Raw genomic sequence first — 20961 nt, forward strand, 5'->3', positions numbered from 1 at the left:
AATGATTATATAAAAATCAGTCATATTGAGCTTAAATCTTCAGAATGCATATTGTTGATGAGTATCAACAATACTTAATAAATCATAGTAAGAAGCTAAAGGCAAAACTGGGTATAAGAAATCAATTACTACCAGTCCAGCCTCAGTGAGAGTCACATCAGCCATGGCTGCCATTGTTCTTGTTCCCTGACCATAAGAGGTCTCTTGCTCACTTAATAAGAGTGTGTCATTCTGAATTTCAAAATGTGCCCTACATCAGTAGTAAAAACATCTCCATCTAGCTTCATTAACAACTTTATTTTTCCAAATGTTGTCTAAGACCAGTGGTCATTGCTGACAATCATCATTCTAAGTTATTCTATAGTCACTAATCTGCTCCAGCAGTGATGCCTGAAAAAGATTAAGCATTAATATTATGAATGCCAAAGATACTGCTCAGTGAACAACTGAAAGGGCCCTTAAAGTTTGCATTCTTAGGTTAAGAGAGATGTGAAGGCAGCAATTGGAGCAGAACTTCATAACAGCATAAAGTCCTCAGGACACATAGTCCTCAGGCCCACCCATGTAGCTGTAGTAACCTTTGGACTGCATTCCATGAGTTCTAAATCCATTTGTTCTTCCTCCTGCATGGCCCTCAGCAATGGTCTGACTTTCTAGGCTCCAAATTTTCTTTTCTCATTATCAGAAAGAAAGAAATGAGCAGAAAATTACCGCCATGGCCTGTACTTGTTCACAGCATGGTCTCTGTGCCTTTTAGTTGGCATTAGCATATATTGGTTTCCTTAGTAACTTATATAACATATTGTAGAACTTTCAGGAACCATTGAGAATTTTAAAGGGCCATGTCCTCTTTCCACTGGACAATTTAAAAAGTATTTAAACAATTGCGTTTAGCTTTTACATAGCAAGAACATTGTAATGAGGTTTTCTACAGCTACAATGTAAAGTATTTGTAATAACAACAAAAAGATGTATACTAAAACATATGTTAACACACACATATAATTATACACAAAATCATACACATATGGGGAAAATAAAGACCAAAATTATTCTTTCAGACTTGTTGACTAAGTTTGAGTACAAAGGCTGATCATAGATTATAAATAGGAATGACATAACATGCATACTCTCGTGTGTCATAATTAGTGTGGATAGCACTGCTCCAGGCAGGTATCTAGGTTCTTGAGCTTGGCACAGTATTTGAAACATCTATTTCTTCTCATAATTTATCACTTTCTATTTTCTCATACCCCATTGTCTTCAATAGCTTAGCTCTTGACTATACCTTTTATATGTAGTTTATTTGCTGAGCTTTCCCTATTCGCTGCATTAAGGTTACCTTTTAGATCCATTACTTTTTTGACATTTGTAAGCTTCTTCACGGATAGAAGATAATTCTGTAGTTTCTGCTACTATCCTATTGTGAATATTGTCTAATGTTCTCCAATGAACCCTGGCCTCTCTCACGAGTTTTAACTGAAATACCCAGTCAAAGATAACAACCTGCAAATCCATGTGGAATCCCAATGAGCTTGAAATCAGACATCCATTTTATCCCACAAATTATTAGCCCCTCTAGAACTCCCACTTATCTATTAGAATCACTACTATGTTATGTTCCTATATTTGATACCTGGTCCATTTTTCAACTAATGTTTTTCTTTTCTTCTTTCAAGGTCTCCATGTTGAAATACTTATAAGGTAGTCCATCTACGAACATTTATTGAGGGACTAACACAAACCACTAAGCTTGACACCAGGAAGAATGTATGGTTGCTTGTTTCTCCATGTATAGTGTATGTAGAGATCATCATTTCAAACAAGTATAATCATGAAAAGTTATCTAAATCTTTTCCATTCTGTGTAAATATAAATGGGATTTCCTTTTATAAAGTCAGACTTCTGTATGCTTGGTCAAACTCTTATGAAAGTCGGTTGCCTAGGGTCAAATCTGCAAAGACACTAGACTACCATGACAATTAAGCATATGAGTTTAACATGGCATATATCCCCATTTGGTACACCTAAAACACAAACTACATCTGAGACTCAGGGAATGTCAGAAGAAAAAAATGAGGTATAGCAGAAAGATGTAAGGGTCAATGGACCAGTAGTGAGGACACTATTTCATAAGTATTTTCTAGACATAACAAGGGAAATATGACAGGAGTTGGGAAGACAGAGGACTGGAACTGATGCAAAGACAGTCTACTCATGTGTGGAATTTTCAAAAGAAAAATTTTAAATAAAAAAATGAGGCTACTGAATGCCTACTAATTTAGTGATTTTTTTCCCTCAAGGTGACTACATGAGTTCATGTTCAAATTGTGATTTAACCCCAAATTTTGTTATTCAGTTATGCTGAAATTCAACTTAATATTCTACAATTTAAAGAAATCGAACCCAGTCAAGTAATTAACGTTTTGTAATTGTTATTCTAGTTATAAGATCAAAGTGTCAGCTCTCTGACACACTGTCCAGGCTTTCTCTGGCCTCCTGTTATACTGTGCTGAACTTAGTATTTCTTCTCCTTTAGTAGTATAATTCACTTTTCTATTTTATAAGCTTTCAAAGTTTTATATTACTTTTATAATTCACCTTTTTTTGAAATGTATACTAGTTAGCCTTCTTAGCAACCAAACCTATGTGTTAATATATATACACACACATTTACTCTTTTGGGCTTGAGTGAGTTGAATGGATGACTTTGCAGGGAACTGAGCCAATACTTGACACACTGCTGAATACTTTATGAGAATAAGATTAGTTCTATACAAAAATGAGTTTCTTCCCTACTAATGGATGAATGGAAACTGAACATATCATAATAACAACCTGTATATTTACATATATGAAAATAAAATATATTTTATTGGATATCTCCATTCCAATGAATATACATTCACATTTTTGATATTATCTCCTTCCCCCAATCCCACACCCTCCCCCATCCCATTCCCTCTGTAAAGGTGCTCCCTTTCCCAACCACCATCTCCAACTTCAGCACATTGGCATTTTGCTATACTAAAAAAAAAAAAAAAATGAGCCTTCACTGGACAAAAGGCCTCTCCTCTCATTGATGCCAGAGAACGCTCTCCTCTGCTGCATATGCACCTGGAACCATGGGTCTCTCTGTCCAAACACATTGGTTGGTGTTTTAGTCCCTGGGAGTTTTGGTGGGTTTGGTTAGTTGATCATTTTGTTCTTCCCATGGGGTTGCAGATCCTTTCAGCTCCTTCAGTTCTTTCTCTAGTCCTTCATTGGGATCCACTTGTTCAGTCTGATGGTTAGCTGCAAGCAGCCTCCTCTGTATCAGGATTGTTCTGGCAGAGCCTCTGAGAAGGAATCTATATCATGTTCCTGCCAGTAAGCACTACTTGGCATCATCAATAGTGCTTGGGTTTAGTGGCTGCATATTGGGTGGATCCCTTGGTGAGGCAGTCTCTGGATAATCTTTTCTGCAATCCGTGCTCCTCTATTTGTCTCTTTATTTTATCCCTTGAGCATTTTGTTCTCCCTTCTAAGGACTGAGGCATCCATCTTCTGGCATTCCTTCTCTTTGAACTTCATAAGTTGTATGAATTGTTTCTTGGGTACTCAAGCTTTGCGGGGTTAGTAAGTACACACCAGGAGTGTTCTTTTGTTACTGGGTTACTTCACTCAGGATGATGTCTTCAAGTGCCATCCATTTGCCTAGGAATTTATTGAACTCATTGTTTTTAATAGCTGAATAGGACTCCATTGTGTAAATGTACCACAATTTATGTATCCATTCCTCTGTTAAAGGACATATGGGTTCTTTCCAGCTTCTGGTTATTATAAATAAGGCTGCTATGAACATGGTGGAGCATGTGTTCTTTTAAGATGTTGGAGTTTACTTTGGGTATATGCCCAAGAGTGGTATGGCTGGGTCCTCAGGTAGTATATGTCCAATATTCTGAAGAACCACCAGACTGATTTCCAGAGTGGTTGTACCAGTTTACAATCTCACCAACAGTGGAGGAGTGTTTTCTTTTTCTCCACATATTCACCATCATCTGTTGTCACCTGAGTTTTTGATCTTAGCCATTCTGACTGGTGTGAGGTAGAATCTTAGGTTGGTTTTGATTTGCATTTCCCTGATGACTAGGCATGTTTAGGTTCTTCTCAGCCATTTGGTATTCCTCAGTTGAGAATTCTTTGCTTAGTTCTATACCCCATTTTTCATTAGGATTAATCGATTCTCTAGAGTTTAACTTCTTGAGTTCTTTGTATATATTGGATACTAGCCCTCTATCATATGTAGGACTGGCAAAGATTTTTTTCCCAATCTTTTGATTGCTGGTTTGTCCTTTTGACAGTATCCTTTGCTTTACAGAAGCTTTGCAATATCTTGAGGTACCATTTGTTGATTCTTGATTTTAGAGCATAAGCCATTATATCTCCCATGCTCATGGATTGAAAGCATCAACATAGTAAAGATGGTCATCTTGCCTAAGGCAATCTACAGATTCAATGCAATCCCCATCAAAATTCCAAGTCAATTCTTTACAGAGTTAGAAAAATAAATTTGCAAATTCATTTGGAATAATAAAAAACCCAGGATAGCAAAAACAATTCTCAACAATAAAGCAAACTTCTGGGGGAATCATCATCCCTGACCTCAAGCTGTATTACATATCAATTGTGATAAAAACTAAATGGTATTGGTACAAATACAGGAAGGTAGATCAATAGAACAGAATAGAAGACCCAGAAATGAACCCACACACCTATGGTCACTTGATCTTTGACAAAGGAGCTAAAAACATTCAATGGAAAAAGGACAGCTTCTTCAACAAATGGTGTTGTTTCAACTGACAGTCAGCATGCAGAATAATGCAAATTGATCCTTTCTTATCTCCTTATACAAAGCTCAAGTCCACGTGGATCAAAGACCTCCACATAAAACCAGGTACATTGAAACTAATAGAACAGGAAGTGGGGAAGAGCTTAGAACACATAAGCACAGGGGAAAATAAAATGTATTCTAAAACAACTTGAAGTACTTATTCACACTAGCACAGATATGAGAACAGTCTAAATGTGTATCAATTAATGACTAAATAAACAAAATTCAACATGTCCATGCAATGTTATGTTACCTAGCAATAAATAGTGAAGCACATGCATAATCCTGTATAGTATTATGCAAAAAAAAAACACTGTCACAAAAGTCACTTATTTTATAGTTCTAGTTCTGTAAACTTCCTGGCCAAACTCAAATAAACAGAAAGTAGATTATTAGTTGCAGTTGGGTTTGGACCTTTCAAGCTTCTTTTCTCAGCTTTGTCATAAAATATGTAATAGTTTCTTTCAAAGTATACTCAATTCACTGTGCTATAGCTCACTCGAACGTATTGCTTCTATCCAATTGCAGTTTGGTATATATCATTTAACTTCCCATTCCCTTATTCTCCTCCTCCAAAACCTCTGGTAATCCCTAGTCTACATTCAGGTCAACTTTATTTATAGTTTCCATGCATAGTTAGCTGGAAGAGTATTTGTCTTCCTGTGTCTAAAATATTTCACTTCTCATAATGCCTTTAAGCCACATTCATTTTTGAAAAGGGTATAATTTAAATCTTCATGGCTTAATAAAAATCTCATGCATATATTTGCGTACATACATATATATAACACACTTTCTTTTTCTACTTGTTGACTGATTGACATTTAAACCAATTTCATATTTTATATAGCATGAATGGAATCACAATAACATATTTTAATGGACAGGTTTTCGTGTGGTATGTTGGCTGTTGACATCGATTCCTTTGTATCTATACCCAAGAATAAATGGGCTAGGTCATATGGTAGTGCAATTTTTAATCTTCTGAAGACTTTTCATACTGATTTCCATGGTTACTGTGCTAGTTCACATTCACACTACCAGTTTATAAAGGCTCCTCTACTAGTGTATATTCTTTATACTAGTGTATAACGATTTGTTGCTGGAGGTGACAATACTTTGTAATAATAAAGGTAGTAAACAAGATGTAGGAGATGAGGGATCAATTCAAATTTCAATCACAGAGATGATAACTTCATTATCTAAAATGTTTGAGATGATTGAATAAATATTCTGTACACACGTCATGACACTTTTTTCCAATTAGTTTCTTAAATTCAATTCAATCAAAGGGTTAATTATTTACAGTCAGATGTGTTGGGAAGATTTCAGAAATATTGAACTTTATTGAAATACTTCAAAGCTCACTAATTCCTCTTAATATACCTATTATGGTATTTATAGAACTATAATTATAGCCACTATATCTTGTTTATACAACATTCAATTACATGCCATGTGTATCAATAATTAATCTCAATAATTATTCTATTAAATCTAAAAGAGTTTTAAATCATTCTATATGATAAAAGTTTCTCCACCATCATTCCACCATCCTCATGTCTACAGTCTTCATGGGAGCCACACCCTGGGAAGTTGGAGCAAATCAGCATGCAGGAAGCTTGAGAGTAAAGAGAATGAGTAGGGAGCTTTTGTGGCTCTTTGACATTGTTTATGCAAAATAATTGGCAAGATGCTTCACATACCAAAAATCATTCAATCTATTCATGGAGTCATTCAGCCCTCACCACTCTAACTCCCTAGGAATACTTAAACAGAGACTACTTTGTCCTAGGCAGAACAGGAAAGGGATTAAATGAAAGAAGCTGAGAAGAGGGGCATGATCAGCTTACTTCTTGCATTCCACCTTCACTCTTCTCTGTGTCTTTCTTGCCCAGGCATGAAGGACTCAATCCACATCCCAGCATTCCCTACTCAGCTAAATCTATACTTATTGGGAGACATGAACTCTAGTAGATTTAACCACTGTAAATTTCCAATCCTGCTGTAATGCTGTATCAATTGTTGGCCTCATTCTTATAGGGATGGAAAATTGCAAATAAATCACATTTCTTTCTATCACAACTCATTTTCTATAACACAATTACTTCAAGCATTCCAGATACAAAGGAATGGGGGACTAGGCAGTACTTTGAATATTAGCCATGGGGCACTTGATCTCTGTCTGGCATCCTTGGTTAAGCATAGGGACAAAGTACAGAACTAAGGTAGTTTACCAAAGGTGGTGAAGAAATAGGCTTTTCCACATGACTGCCACATGCCATGTGATATTAATATGAGAGTGGTAAGAGAAGTTCTTATGGTCTATACATCCATGCTATTTTCTTACATTGGTCCCAAACACAATTCTTTAAGTGTCCTTGTCAGTGTACTAATACTTCTGTCTTGTAATAGTTAACTTAAAATGTAGAACTTAGGGGTACCAACTGATTGAGTCAAGTGTACTGTTCCTTTTTATGTATTAAAAACAGCAGAGAAAAGAGGAAGCAGAGTAGCAAGGATGCTGGAGGATGAAAGATGGAACCCATTCACCAAAGAACAGGTGTTCCCTATCTGCATATATGCTCTATATGCAAACAAGGGAGCTCTTATGCCATGTGCTTTGCAGTCATTAAGAAACTAGGGAAGATATATTAAGGAGCAGTAATAGTCATTCCTTTAATGCCAATGGTAATGACCAGACCATGAAATTACACAGCTCTTTCAAGTATCATAAAAAGGGTATTAAATTTATATCCAAGTGCAAATTAAAAGAGACTTTAAGGAGCATGGCTCAGAGCCCATCTTAGAAGCAATAATCTCTTGCAGCATTCCCTGTAAGGATACTTTAAGCCAACAGTTCACTGTCCTTGCCACACCTCATTTTCTACATGTGTAACACTACACAACAATGTTTCTCAATGATGTGCTATACAAAATATCTGTATCAAAAACACCACTGGGAGTGTTTTAACGATAAGACCCAAGGAAAAGATGTATGGAATAAAAAACTCTGTGGTTATGGCAAGATAATATGCCTTGTAACATAGCTCTTCTTCCTATCACTCTCTTATCAAAGGGTTCTGATAAATATTTAGTAAAAAGAAATGGTACCAAACTCCCCCTGTATGTCAGTGGTCCTCAACTGTCCTAATGCTGAGGCCCTTTAATACAATTCTTCACGTGATGACCTCCAATCATAAAGTTTCTTTATTGCTACTTGATAACTGTAATTCTGCTGTAATGAATTATTATGTAAATATCTGATTTGCACCCACCCCTAGGGTCACAGCCCGCAAGTTGAGAGCCATTTGTTTTACATCCTTACACTTTTTTAAACTTTGATGTACCTTTAAGCTTACTTGCTTTCCTCAAAAACTACAACACTGTAAACTGTTTCTGAAACATTTGCATCAGAAAGCAAAGGGTCTTCTAAAAGGTGAATGAAGATCACTGACAAATAGTAACAAAGACCATTCTTTAAGAATACCACTGTCAGATGAAATTCCCCTCTAATTTTTAAAATCTAAATTTGTACTAATTTTAGGACTTCAAGAGAACTCCAAGAGGGAATTTACAAAGGACCCAGATGCTGTTCGAAACACTCATATGGTAGCTCATAAACATCTATAACAAGGGGTTCTTCTAACCTTTATGGGCACAAGGCATACATATGAAGCATATAGATATAGTCAAACCAAACACATATACACATAAAACAAAATAATAGTTTTTCAAAAAATGATTAAAAATGAGTGACCTCTAAGATGCATAATTCATAGAAAATCTTGGTCAGTAGACAGGGGGATCTCAGGAGAGAATCCCAAGCTCTCCAATTGTTAGGAAGATCAGGCACTCTATCATCAAGGTCACTAAGTTGTGGCCAACACTATTGTTAAACCCTTTCCTTCTCACGGTTAACTTTCTGAAACCAAAGAAAGAACAAAAGTGTCTCTGACAAGGACATTCTGCCTCTGTGTATTCTTCAGGGACAGCACACTGTCTTTGCTTATTTTTCCAAAAGATCCTCAATTATTTTCTTAATAAGTTCTTGTAAAATAAAATTGTCAAGCTCAGAATACTCTACAGACTTTGTTGTCAGTAGATCCACCATCTGCACACTTAGGTTGACAAACCACCTATCTCTCTCTGGTATTGGTCCAAGTGTCTCATTCTCCCAGTGCCTCATAGACTCTGCAACTGAAGTTAGAAAGCATTTCAAACCTACATGTACATAAAAAAACAAGGTAGATAAATGTAAAACTATCTAAATCATTCCATTCATAATACATCTCCACAAATACAAATACAACATTGGGTAATATAAAATATATATTTCAATGTGCAATGCAGGTTTTTTGTGTTAAAAATTTATTTTTTAAAAAAAAATTATTTGTTGATTTTATATATATGAGTACACTGTAGCTGTTTTCAAACACACCAGAGGAGGGCATCAGGTCTCATTACAGATGGTTGTGAGCCACCATGTGGTTGCTGGGAATTGAACTCAAGACCTCTGGAAGAGCAGCCAGTGCTTTTAAACACTGAGCCATCTCTCCAGCCGTATTAAAATTTTAAATAGTATATAGCATAAATTTCATTATGACATTTTCATACATTTTGTTTTTATAAATTCATTTCTGTCCCTTCTCTTGGTCCCTTCCCTCTGTAGGCTTTTGCTGACAATCTTCCTCTAACGAAGTAGTTCTTGCTTCTACTTTCATGTCACGTGCATATCATTACCCTCTCTTTTTTCCCTCTCTTTTCTCTCTTAAAATCTCTTCTTCTTGGGATTACAGAGATAACTCAGTGGTTAAAAGTACTTGCTCATAAGCATTTATTGTCCTGTTCTTGTGCCATAATGGCTTGCCTGCTCCCTTGATCACCACTGTGATGTTCAAGGACTCATGTTCTGAAACTGTAAGCAAGTTCCCATTAAATGCTTTCTTTCATAAATTATCCTGGACACAGTGTTTTGCCATGGCAATAAGACACTAATTAGACCTGGAGGTTTCTCAAAACAAAGCAAAGGAAAAATAAAACACTAAAACTAGGGACTACTAAATGATCCAACTATACTGCTCCTCAATACATACTCAGAGAACTTTAAATAAATATACCACACAAATGTTTACACATGTAAGTTTATTGCTGCACTAGTCACTATACCTAAGAAATGAAAACTTCTAAATGTCCAGTGCACCTTCTCGAGATAAATGCTATGCAGAAGGTTGGCACATTTAGTTTCTTTCCAATTGTAAACATGAGCAATTCTAATTATCTCTTGTAGTACAATCTGCAAACAGTCACATACCATAAGGCAATACTACTTGTAGCCATAGAAATGATACCTAAAACTGTAATAAAGATCGTTGCCATGTCTGTGCATTCTTCTAATTTACAAGCGTTTATGCTATTATTCCCAAAGGCCCACATTAGGGATGCTAACGTAACAATGAGCAAAACAGTTAACGAGGCTTCACTTCTGTTGGAAGCCATAATAGACAAGCTAATAACTAGCAGGTGATCTATGTGAGATATTCTGCCTCGGATTATAATATAATCCGTGATAGATTCGCTCTTACAAGGCAAGACTGTAGGAGGATTCAATTTAGAAATGATTCCTACTATCAGTATGCTTCTCTGTTATTATTAAACATATATAACAATCACTAGATATTATCTCACCACGTTTGAGCTCATCTCTGCAAATCTATAAAGATATAGTTTTGTAGTGATGCTGTATAAACCAGCAGAAGAGTTCTTAAGACTTAGTGATGATCCTATAAGAATTTCTAAAATTTTATCAGTGGTTATTAAGCTCTTTTATAGTGGGACTGCTATTAGATCCTTTTCTGATAGTCAAAACTTGAATGAGTGTCTAGGAGAATGGGAAACTATGTTGGAAGAATTGGTATTGATCTGTTTAAGAAAGTGACCTTTGAATTGAAGCCAAATGACAAGCTAATAACGTGACGATCTAGGGACAGATAGAAATAAAGTGCAAATAGAAATATCCTGAACAAGAAACTCTGAGTATGCCCTGGTGGAGGCATAACAATAAAGCCAATGAAGCTCTGGTGAAGAAAAATGGCTGAGTTTGAGAGTCATTAAATAAGGAGATACCGATTTATATAGGGCATGGGAAGCCATGGAAAGTACTATAGAGTTTATATAATAAGCATAATAGGAAATAGACACTGTCTGGGCCATGCAGACATGTTTGAATATATATTTTTCTTTTCATTGGTAGCAACAGTCCTTGTGTATTAAAACAGTATCATGTGTTGACATACTTTACAACTCATCATGATTAAACATTTCAGCAATGCTAGAAAACATGACTGTTCCCAGATAAGTTACATGAAATTAATCTAAGGTTACATAGCTAATAACCCAGAATTCAAATCCATGACTGTCTGACTAGCATGTCGCTATTAACTGCCACACAAAGATGTACTGGTAAATTAAGTGTATCACAGTAGGAGAGGTAGTTTTTATGACAAGCTTATAATAATATATATCAGGTGCTGAGCTAAACTTTGTCTTTATTACTACTCTGTAACATGTTGTATACGGTCCCTTTACTGATAAGTAAATTCTGTGATTGAAAGAAGTTAAGGGCTTATGTTCAGAAGGATGAGAATTCACACCTAAATTCACCTGACTCTAATCTCTGTACCAACAGTATTTCCCCTGAGTGTCAAATATCTCTAACCTTGAAGACTATTTTGATTCAAATGTTAGCCTAACTTGGAAAGGTGCTACTGTCCTGCTCATTTCTGTATGGTCAGGAAGAAATCTAGAGAAACAGAAAAGGTTCTACTATAAAAATTAAAATAATATAGAAAGTGAAATGAGGTTGCAAGATGGCTCTTGTTAGGGTTCAAATGTTTAAAACTCAATCCTAATGTGGTGACACTATTGTGAAATATTCTGAAAATTTGTAGAAGAAAGGGGGTGGTTGGAAGAAGAAGGAGCGTGGGAACATGAATTTGAAGGTCATATTTTGCCTGGATACTGTTTCTTTTTCCTATCCATCACTAGGTAAATAGCATCTCCTCTACCTTTCCAAGCACCATGATGGGGCCAAAGAACCACAGACATTATTGTCTAAAATCATGAACTAGATTAAATCACTTATTTTCTAAGTTCTCTTAATAGGCGTTCCAGCTATAGCTATGCAAAAGTAATGAAAATAGTATTCTTCTTCAGCCTCATACAGATCAAAGACCTTGTCTACTGAGGTAAGGATAAGAAGCTTAAGAGTTTTCTTTATATGTTTGTGTCTAACAGACAAAAACTCTTCTATGAATAGAATATAAACATATTAGATATGTCTATAATATCTGTAGGGGTATTAATATCTGTAGGGGTATTAATATCCAAGCACCTGGTGATGTACCTAAGACAGAACATCTAAATAAGCATGATAAACATCTATTTCTCACCATATATCTAACAATCTCTAGAACACACCAGGGCTCCCTTTTACTGGGGAAAGGGAAGAGAAGGTGAAGTTACATTGAAGCTGGTTTTATTTGCTTGTTTCTTTGTTTGTTTATTTTTTTTCATTAAAATAAAAACATGTCCTGATTACCTCAGAGTGGCCTAAAATTTTTATACAATTTAAGGTAGCCTTCAATTTGCAATTCTTATGTTTTTATTTTCCCAAGTACTGAGACTACAGGTATGTATCACAATGCCTGATGAGTGATGATGTTCTATAACTTGGAGACAAAAGTTGGCCATTATTTTAGCATTAGAAGCACTATTAGAATATTACCCATCAATAAGGGAAAGAAATTATTTACTGATACATGCTATAGTATAAATTGAACTTGAAAACATATCTCATGATATAAATTATATCAATAACAATAAAGTACACATCATATCACATGATTCCATGTATATGAAATGCCCACAATAGATAATTATAAAGAAAATAGACTACTATTTGTTAGTGCTAGTAATTTTGTGGGGAATGGTGCAAAATTAGTTTTACTTTCTTGGGTAATGATAAAATATTCTGAAATTGGATCATGGTGATGATTGTACGACAGTGTGAATCCATGAGGAAAACACTGACTTTTGTACTTCAGTCAGATTTTATGGATTATGAATTGTAGATTATCAAAGCTGTTACAAATATCATACATCTGAGGTGAAACTATTGCACTTATTATATATATACACATATTTACTGCTCATAATAGCCTGACCAATACAGATACAGATGTGTGCAGCCAAACATCAGACTGAGTAGAGAGACCCCAATGGAGAAGTTAGGGCAAGGAATGTTAGAGCTGAAGGGGTTTGCAACCTCATAGGAAGATCAACAATATCACTCAGAGCTTCCAGGGACTAAACCATCAACCAAAGAGTGCAAATGAATATATATTCATGAAAAAGAAACCCCACAAAGAACTGAGAAAGGATCTTCTTGAATTCCTCCAAGAAAGAGGAGGCAGGAAGAAGAAAGATCTTAAGTCTGTCGGTAGATGCTAGCACTGGCCTTTCACATGGCATCATTCACATATGACATTAACAGAAGAGGATAGTGCTGACTGCAGCTTTCCAAGCCTGTGTGGCCTCCGAAGCTGGAAATAACATAATACACAGTTCATTATTAATTACAATGATGATCGTACTAGTAAAAACAGACAGCAATATTTAGTACTTGGTATGAGTTAGGCATTATATTTATATGTTAAAATATATTACATGTTGATTGTTGTAGCAAATCATGACTCTGAAATATGCTATAGAGGACTGAGGGAGCTGAAAGGGTTTGCAACCCCATGGGAAGAACAACAATGTCAATCAACCAAAACTCCCAGAGCTCCTAGGAACTAAACCACCAACCAATGAGTACACAAGGAGGGACCCATAGCTCCTGTTGCATATGTAACAGAAGATGGCCTTATCTGACATCAGTTGAAGGAGAGGCCCTTGGTCCTGAGAAGGCTCATTTCGATAGTGTAGGGGAATGCCAGAGTGATGAGATGGGAGTGGGTGGTTGGGAATGGGAGTATCTTCATGGAAGCAAGAGGATAGGGAAGGAGGGACAGGAGAGGGGTAAAAGAGGATAACATTTGAAATGTAAATAAAAATAATATCTAATAGAAACATTTAGAAAAATATAAAATATAAATAAATGAAGGGTCACAGCATTAGGAAGGTTGGGGACCACTGTGACCAAAGTGCTCTATATCCTATTAAGTTGTCAAGTATTTGCCACACTGACCCCAAATACTAACTGAAGACATGCTTTTCTTGGCTTGATTCTGGAACCTATTTCTTGCCGTTAAATGTAGAAATGTTTAGTACTAAACTGAAAAAAAAATTAAGGGTATTTTGTTCCTAACACTTAAAGTAAAAATAATATACTGCAGGGTAAGTTACAGGTACTGTAAGCTGTGCCTCCTCCTTTAGCTATTGGTTTTAATATGGTAAATCATCTGTTGAAGCTAAACACTGGAAACACAAATACAAGCAACATTATAAGGCTGATAAAGTTATTTTTAAGAATATATTTCTAAATATTATATGTACAGGGAAATGTTCATATACATACAAGGAAAATATCTAACTATACTATAATCTCAAAAATAAAATTTTAAAAGTTAAAAAAAGAAATATGCTACAGAAAATATGATTACATATGTGAATCGTTATGTTTTATGTAATATTGTATATATGTAAAATTTCATTTATTCTTACCAACTAGCTTATGAAACAAATATTACCATTTATCCTACAAAACAGAAAATACTTAAACAGGAGAAGGGAATTCCCCACTACTGAGGACCTTCCAGTAGCAGAGAAGAGAAGCAAGAATCATGTCAGATAATGCTGCTCTCAGCACTGGTCACAGAATCTTCTGTTTGCAGAAGGTGATGCTTATCATATAGATTTATAACTAATAAAACTGCTGAGAATAAATTACTGTCAAGTGCTCAACCATAAGTAGTATATTTGTGTCACTCATCTTAAGGAACATTGCAGGAGGTGTGTGAAAAAAGAAATATAAGAGCCAGAGAATGGGGAAGAAGTACTGTGCAATGCTTTCCCCAAGACATGGCCATTGTATTTATGAACTCATCCCAGAAGTGGATATATGACTAAGATACTAGTGGCTAGCTTCCCAATACTGAGAGTATCAATATTCCATTATGTATGAGGGAAGAACCAATAAAGTTTTATGCTACCCAGAGGAACCATAGGCAGTTAATAATTATTGTTGGGTTGGTCACATTCCTCAGTGGTTTAGGACCTCCATTCTCTTATAAGCAATCCTAATTAAATAAGTTGTGAAAGTAGGTTCAGGACTTGAGAAGAAAAGTTGAGCAGTGGTGAAGAGGACATAAGAGAAGTTAATGGGAGTGATATGATTAAAGTACATTTTACATGTGTTTGAAATTGTGATGAATAAATTTTGACTATGTTTACATTAAAAGTAAAGGTTAACTTGTCTGATGCCAAAAAACAAAAACAAAAACAAACTAGTAAATGAAAAACCCATAACAGAGGTCTAGCTAGTCTGATAAGTTTATATTCTTCTTCCCAGTTATATTATACACAATTTCATAGCAATAGCAATAATAGACATAGTAACATTAGCTGAAATTGGCTGAAAACCATCTTATTAGATATTGTACCACTGTAGAAGATGTTAATCTTATTTATTTAGGTGAGAAATTCAAGGCACAGAAGGATATGTTACTTCTGTGAGGCCAGGTGGAGGAAAATCAACCATCTGGGAAGGTAGCATAGAAAAAGCCAACATCTAGGCTGTTACTAAACTATGCCATCTCCTTTCTGGCACATTGGTCATAGGTTTACACGTGAGGAAAGTTTCAACACTGATTTGACCCATGAAAGCCAATCCTATTTAGTATCCAGCCTACTCCATGCCGTAGTCTCTACCATTACTTGTGCCTGGCTGGTGTCTCCCATATATCTTTGCAGCCCTAAGTCTACTTCTGATACTACCTTTGTCCTTCTAGAATAGCTAGGGAAGAGGGTGTGTTTTCTCTAGCATACATCATACAGCAGTGGATGCACTGACCAGCCTTTGAGCCCTACAAGAACCAGCCCTGACTTCTCTTTTTTCATATATTTTGCCCAGCAGAGATTAACTGGAACATAGAGGTCCCTACTGATGAAGAGCTACAATGGGAGTTTTACAGGTTCCCATGTAATTAAGAAAAGGTAGGCTTTTGCAGAGTCTTTGGTTTGAAATACATCCCTTTTATGAATTGAACAAAAAAAGCTTCACAAAATGAGGCATTAAATATAAAGTGCTGATTGAGTTTTATTACCCTCTATAATTAGAAAATAAAAATGAATCTGATAATATATTTTTAAATGGTACTACCCTTCATGCACAATAAATTTCTTGGATTTTTTCTCCTATATATGCATTCATATATGAGAGGAAACTCATAACCAACTTTAAAGCAAGTGCATTGTTATGGATAATAATACAATGTCTCCTGTTGGGCATAAATATGAAATGTATTCACAGGAACAAATTCAGTACTGATGTAAGAAATGGAAGGACAGTGGGGAGAAGTCTAGACAGCAGTCTGATCATCAGAACAGCAGGCTTAGATATAAGTTCTCAGTGGTTGCCAAAATTAACAAAAGGAAATTAAGGGTCAAGAATGGAGATCAGAGAAATGAGCCTACATTCTGGAATCCAGGATATCTAGTAGGCAAAATCTAATAGCAGAGAGCAGACTATCAATACAAGCCTAATACTGGAATAGAATTTTATTACTACAGAGGTTTGTTACAGACACACACACACACACACACACACACACACACACACACACACACACACACACACACACGGGGGGGGAGGGAGAGGGAGGGAAGCAGGGGTAGACAGGAAATGGTTCAGTATATGAGTGTAATTGAACTTGAAAGGGTCAGAAAAGTGGGAGCAGCTGGCAATGGAAAGAGAGAAGAAATCAATAGTCATAGCCAGGCCTTAAGAAATGTCAAAACGTTCTTTATTAAGGCAGTGTTGTTCTCAAGTATGAATATGCATGGCCTGAGCTAGTGGGCAGCAGATAGCCTGAATGGCTCTTTCAGAAGGGACCTAATGTCATTCTGGAGTCACAGAGCAAAGGATGCCACACAGGAATGCTGCTGTCAACAGCACCTGCTCTGAGTTCTTCTATCTTGTCACCACATACATCAGATGGTAGACTTCAAAAGGCCAGACTGCATTAAGTATGTCTTATACAATGTGGGGTGCTTTCTTTCTAAAGTCCTCAATTGAACTAAAACTGTTACATTTGTGCCATTTCAAAGAAATCCTGTTTTAGCTAAAAGGATGAGTAATGTCACACTTGCCATCACAGTGGTGACCTTGAAGAATTTTGTTCTGATGCTTGACTGACCCAGAAGGTGCAACATAATATCCCGTCTCTGATATGAGTTTCATTATGAAAGAATAACTCTTTGTACAGTGGGGCCAGAAACATTACATTTTTGTCATATTCCCCATAAGCAACAGCTGAGAATGGGTGCAGGGATTACTGCTTAATGAGTAGTCATGCTGCTTTCTTTTAGGACAGTTTCTAATGTTGAATCAAAGTGACTGGTGCTTACCACTGTTATGGCAGTAACTGTAACTGAAGTGTACACTTTTGAAAAGGAAAGTTTGCATTGTGTGACCTGTACCTTAACCAAAAGCACATGTCTCACAACAAATCAGCCAATAGTTGCTGTTTACTCTGTTTTAAGCAGTCAGGTAGATTTGGGGTCTATGAATTATAACAATAATGTTTGCAAAATCCTTCTGTGCGGGACTAGAAAGAATACTAAGCATGGCTTATTTACTAATTTCTTCTTCCCAGATAAAGTTACAATAAGGTAACCGAGGAAAGGGGGCATTAGGCAAAATACTTAAGATACTGTAACTTAGAGTTCATTGCTCTAATATTCAGTTCCAGTCAGTTTGGGTCTAGGGCATTAAGAATATTATTTAGATAGCTAGGATGTGGTTGTACAGGCCTATAATTTTAGTACTTGGGAAACAGATGGCAGGTGTATCTCTGAGAGTTCAAGGACAGTCTAATCTATAGAGGTAGTTGCAGGAGAGCCAAAACCAAATAGAGAAATCCTGTCTCCAGAGAGAAAAAAAGAAAAGATGCATACCTTGATCACAAGAATCTGAGGGTATGTTAATGGTAATTGTCACAGAGTCCCTAAAAGACACCCTTAAGATAAGGCAAAATGCAGAGAAATAACCAAAAAAGACCTTGCATCTTAAATTAACCATATTGACAAATGAGAATTAAATATGCAAGAGAAAAGCATGTTTAGAGAGAGGACAAAGTGGCCTGCACAAGGTAGGCTATAAACAGTTCAGGTTTACTAGTATAAAGAGTAGGATGAAGAATATGACGAAGGCATCAGGAGATCCACAGATGCAGGCCTGGTGAGACTGTGCTGCGAGTGGCCCAGGCACAGAAAGGGCTGGGCCTAGTGTGCGGAAAGCACAGCCCCAAGATTGATTCAGGTGAGCAGGAACTCTGCCATAGGAACTCGGTTTCCACCTAGAGGGGCTGGGCATGTAGACCAAACGCTCAGGCCATTTGCCAACAGAACCAGCAGAGATCCATGGAAGCAGGGCTGGTGAGACTGCACTGCTAGTAGCCAGGGCACAGAGAGGTCCAGGCCAAGCACATGGAAAGCACAGTCACTCCCCCTTGCTTCGGGGGAGCAGGAACTTTGCCTTAGGGACTTGGTTTGCACCTGGAAGGCCCTGGAGTGCAGACCAAACGCTCAGGCAATTTGACACCTGGAAGAGCAGAGATCCAGACAACACAGGCCTGGTGATACTGCCCTGCAAGTAGCCAGAGCACAAAGAAGTCTGGGCTGAGTGCTAGGAAAGCAAGCCCCCCTCCATTGGTCAAGGGGAGCAGAAACTCTGCCATAGAGACTTAAGTCTACCCAGAAGGCCCCTGCGTGCTGACCAAACACTCAAACCATTTGCCACCTAAAACAGCAGATCTCCAGGGACACAGGCAAGGTACATGGGAGAGACATGAGCCAATCACTGACAACTAGACCACTTATAATCACAGACAACAAGATGGCAAGAGGAAGCAAAAGAACTTACCCAATGGAATCAAAGATAAGCTGGCAACTTCTGAACCCAACTCCCCCATCACAGCAAACAGCAGGATGCCAAACACTCTAGAAAAAGAAGAGAAAAAGCATAAAGAAATAGAAGCTTTTAAAGAGGAAACAAAAACCACTCAAAGAAATCAAATAACTAGAAGAAAACAGAACCAAAGAGATGAAGGAATTGAAGAAGGATTTAAAATGGAAATAGAAATAATAAAGAAAACACTAAAAGAGACAACCCTGGAGGTAGAAAACCTAAAAAGAAATCAGGAGTCACAGATGCTAGCATCACCAACAGACTACAAGGGACATAATAGCCAAAATGCCAAGTGCCCAAAGCAAAGGAAGAATACTAAAAGCAGTAAGGGAAAAAAGTCATGTAACATATAAAGTCAGACCAATCAGAATCACACCCAACTTCTCAACAGAGACTATGAAAGCTAGAAGATCCTGGACAGATATCATGCAGACCCTAAGAGAACAAAAGTGTCAGCCCAAGCTGCTATACCCAGCAAAATTCTCAATCACCTAGATGGAGAGACCAAGATATTCCGGGACAAAATTAATTTACACAATATCTGACCACAAACCCAGCACTACAATGAATTATAGGTGGAAAACCTAATACAAGGAGGGAAACTACATCTTAGGAAAAACAAGAAAATACCTAACCAAGAAAACGAAAAGAAGAAAGACACACAAGCAAAAATCTACCTCTAAAAGCAAAAATAGCAGAAAATAACAACTGTTACTCCTCAATATCTGTTAACAATAATGGACTCAATTCCCCACTAAAAAGACATAGGTTATCAGACTGCATATATAAAAATAATCCACCATTTTGCTGCATTCAGGAAACTCATCTCAGAGACAAAGACAAACACTATCTCAGTGTAAAAAGATGGGAAAAAAACTTCCAAGCAAACTGCCCCAAGAAACAAACTGGAGTAACCATTCTAATATCAAATAAAGAAGACTTTCAAACAAAAGTTATCAAAAAGGATAAGGAAGGACACATTTTACTCAATACAGGGAAAATTTATCAGTTGGAAATCTCAATCTTTAGGATATATGCTCCAAATACAAGAGCAACAATATTCATAAATGAAACCCTACTAAAGCACAAAAAGTACATTGCATCCCACACAATAATTATGGAAGACCTCAACACCCCACTCTCATCAAAGGACAGATCATGGAAACAGAAATTTTAAAAAGACACAGTGAAACTAGCAGAGGTTATAAACCAATTGGAATTAATAGACATCTACAGAATATTTCATCCTAAAACAAAGGAATACATTTTTTTCTCAATACCTCAAGGCACCTTCTCCAAAATTGACAATATAATCGGTCACAAAACAAGCCTCAGTGGATATGAGAAGATTGAAATACTTGCATGCATATCCTATCAGAGCACCATGGTCTAATATTGGTCTTTAATAACAGCAAAGACAACAAAAAGCCCATATACACATGGAAACTAAGCAATGCTCTATTAAACAACAGCAGGGTCAAAGAAGAAATAAAGAAAAAAATTAAGGACTTTCTAGAATTTAATGAAAATGAAAACACAACATACCCAAACCTATGGGATGCAATGGAAGCAACACTGAGAGGAAAAATCATAGCTCTGAGTGCTTCCAAAAAGAAATCAGAGAGAGCATACACTAGCAACTTGACAGCATGTTTGAAATCTTTAGACAAATGGAAGCAGATACACCCAAGAGGAGTAAACAGCAAGAAATAATCAAACCCAGAGCTGAAATAGAACAAATGGAAACAAAAAGAACCATTCAAAGAATCAACAAAACCAAGAGCTGGTTCTTTGAGAAAATTAACAAGAATGATAAACCCTTAGCCAGACTAACTAGAAGGCAAAGAAACAGTTTCCAAATTAATAAGATCAGAAAGGAAAGTGGAAACATAACAAC

Source organism: Micromys minutus, assembly GCF_963924665.1.
Source record: "Micromys minutus genome assembly, chromosome: X".
Lineage (NCBI taxonomy): Eukaryota > Metazoa > Chordata > Mammalia > Rodentia > Muridae > Micromys > Micromys minutus.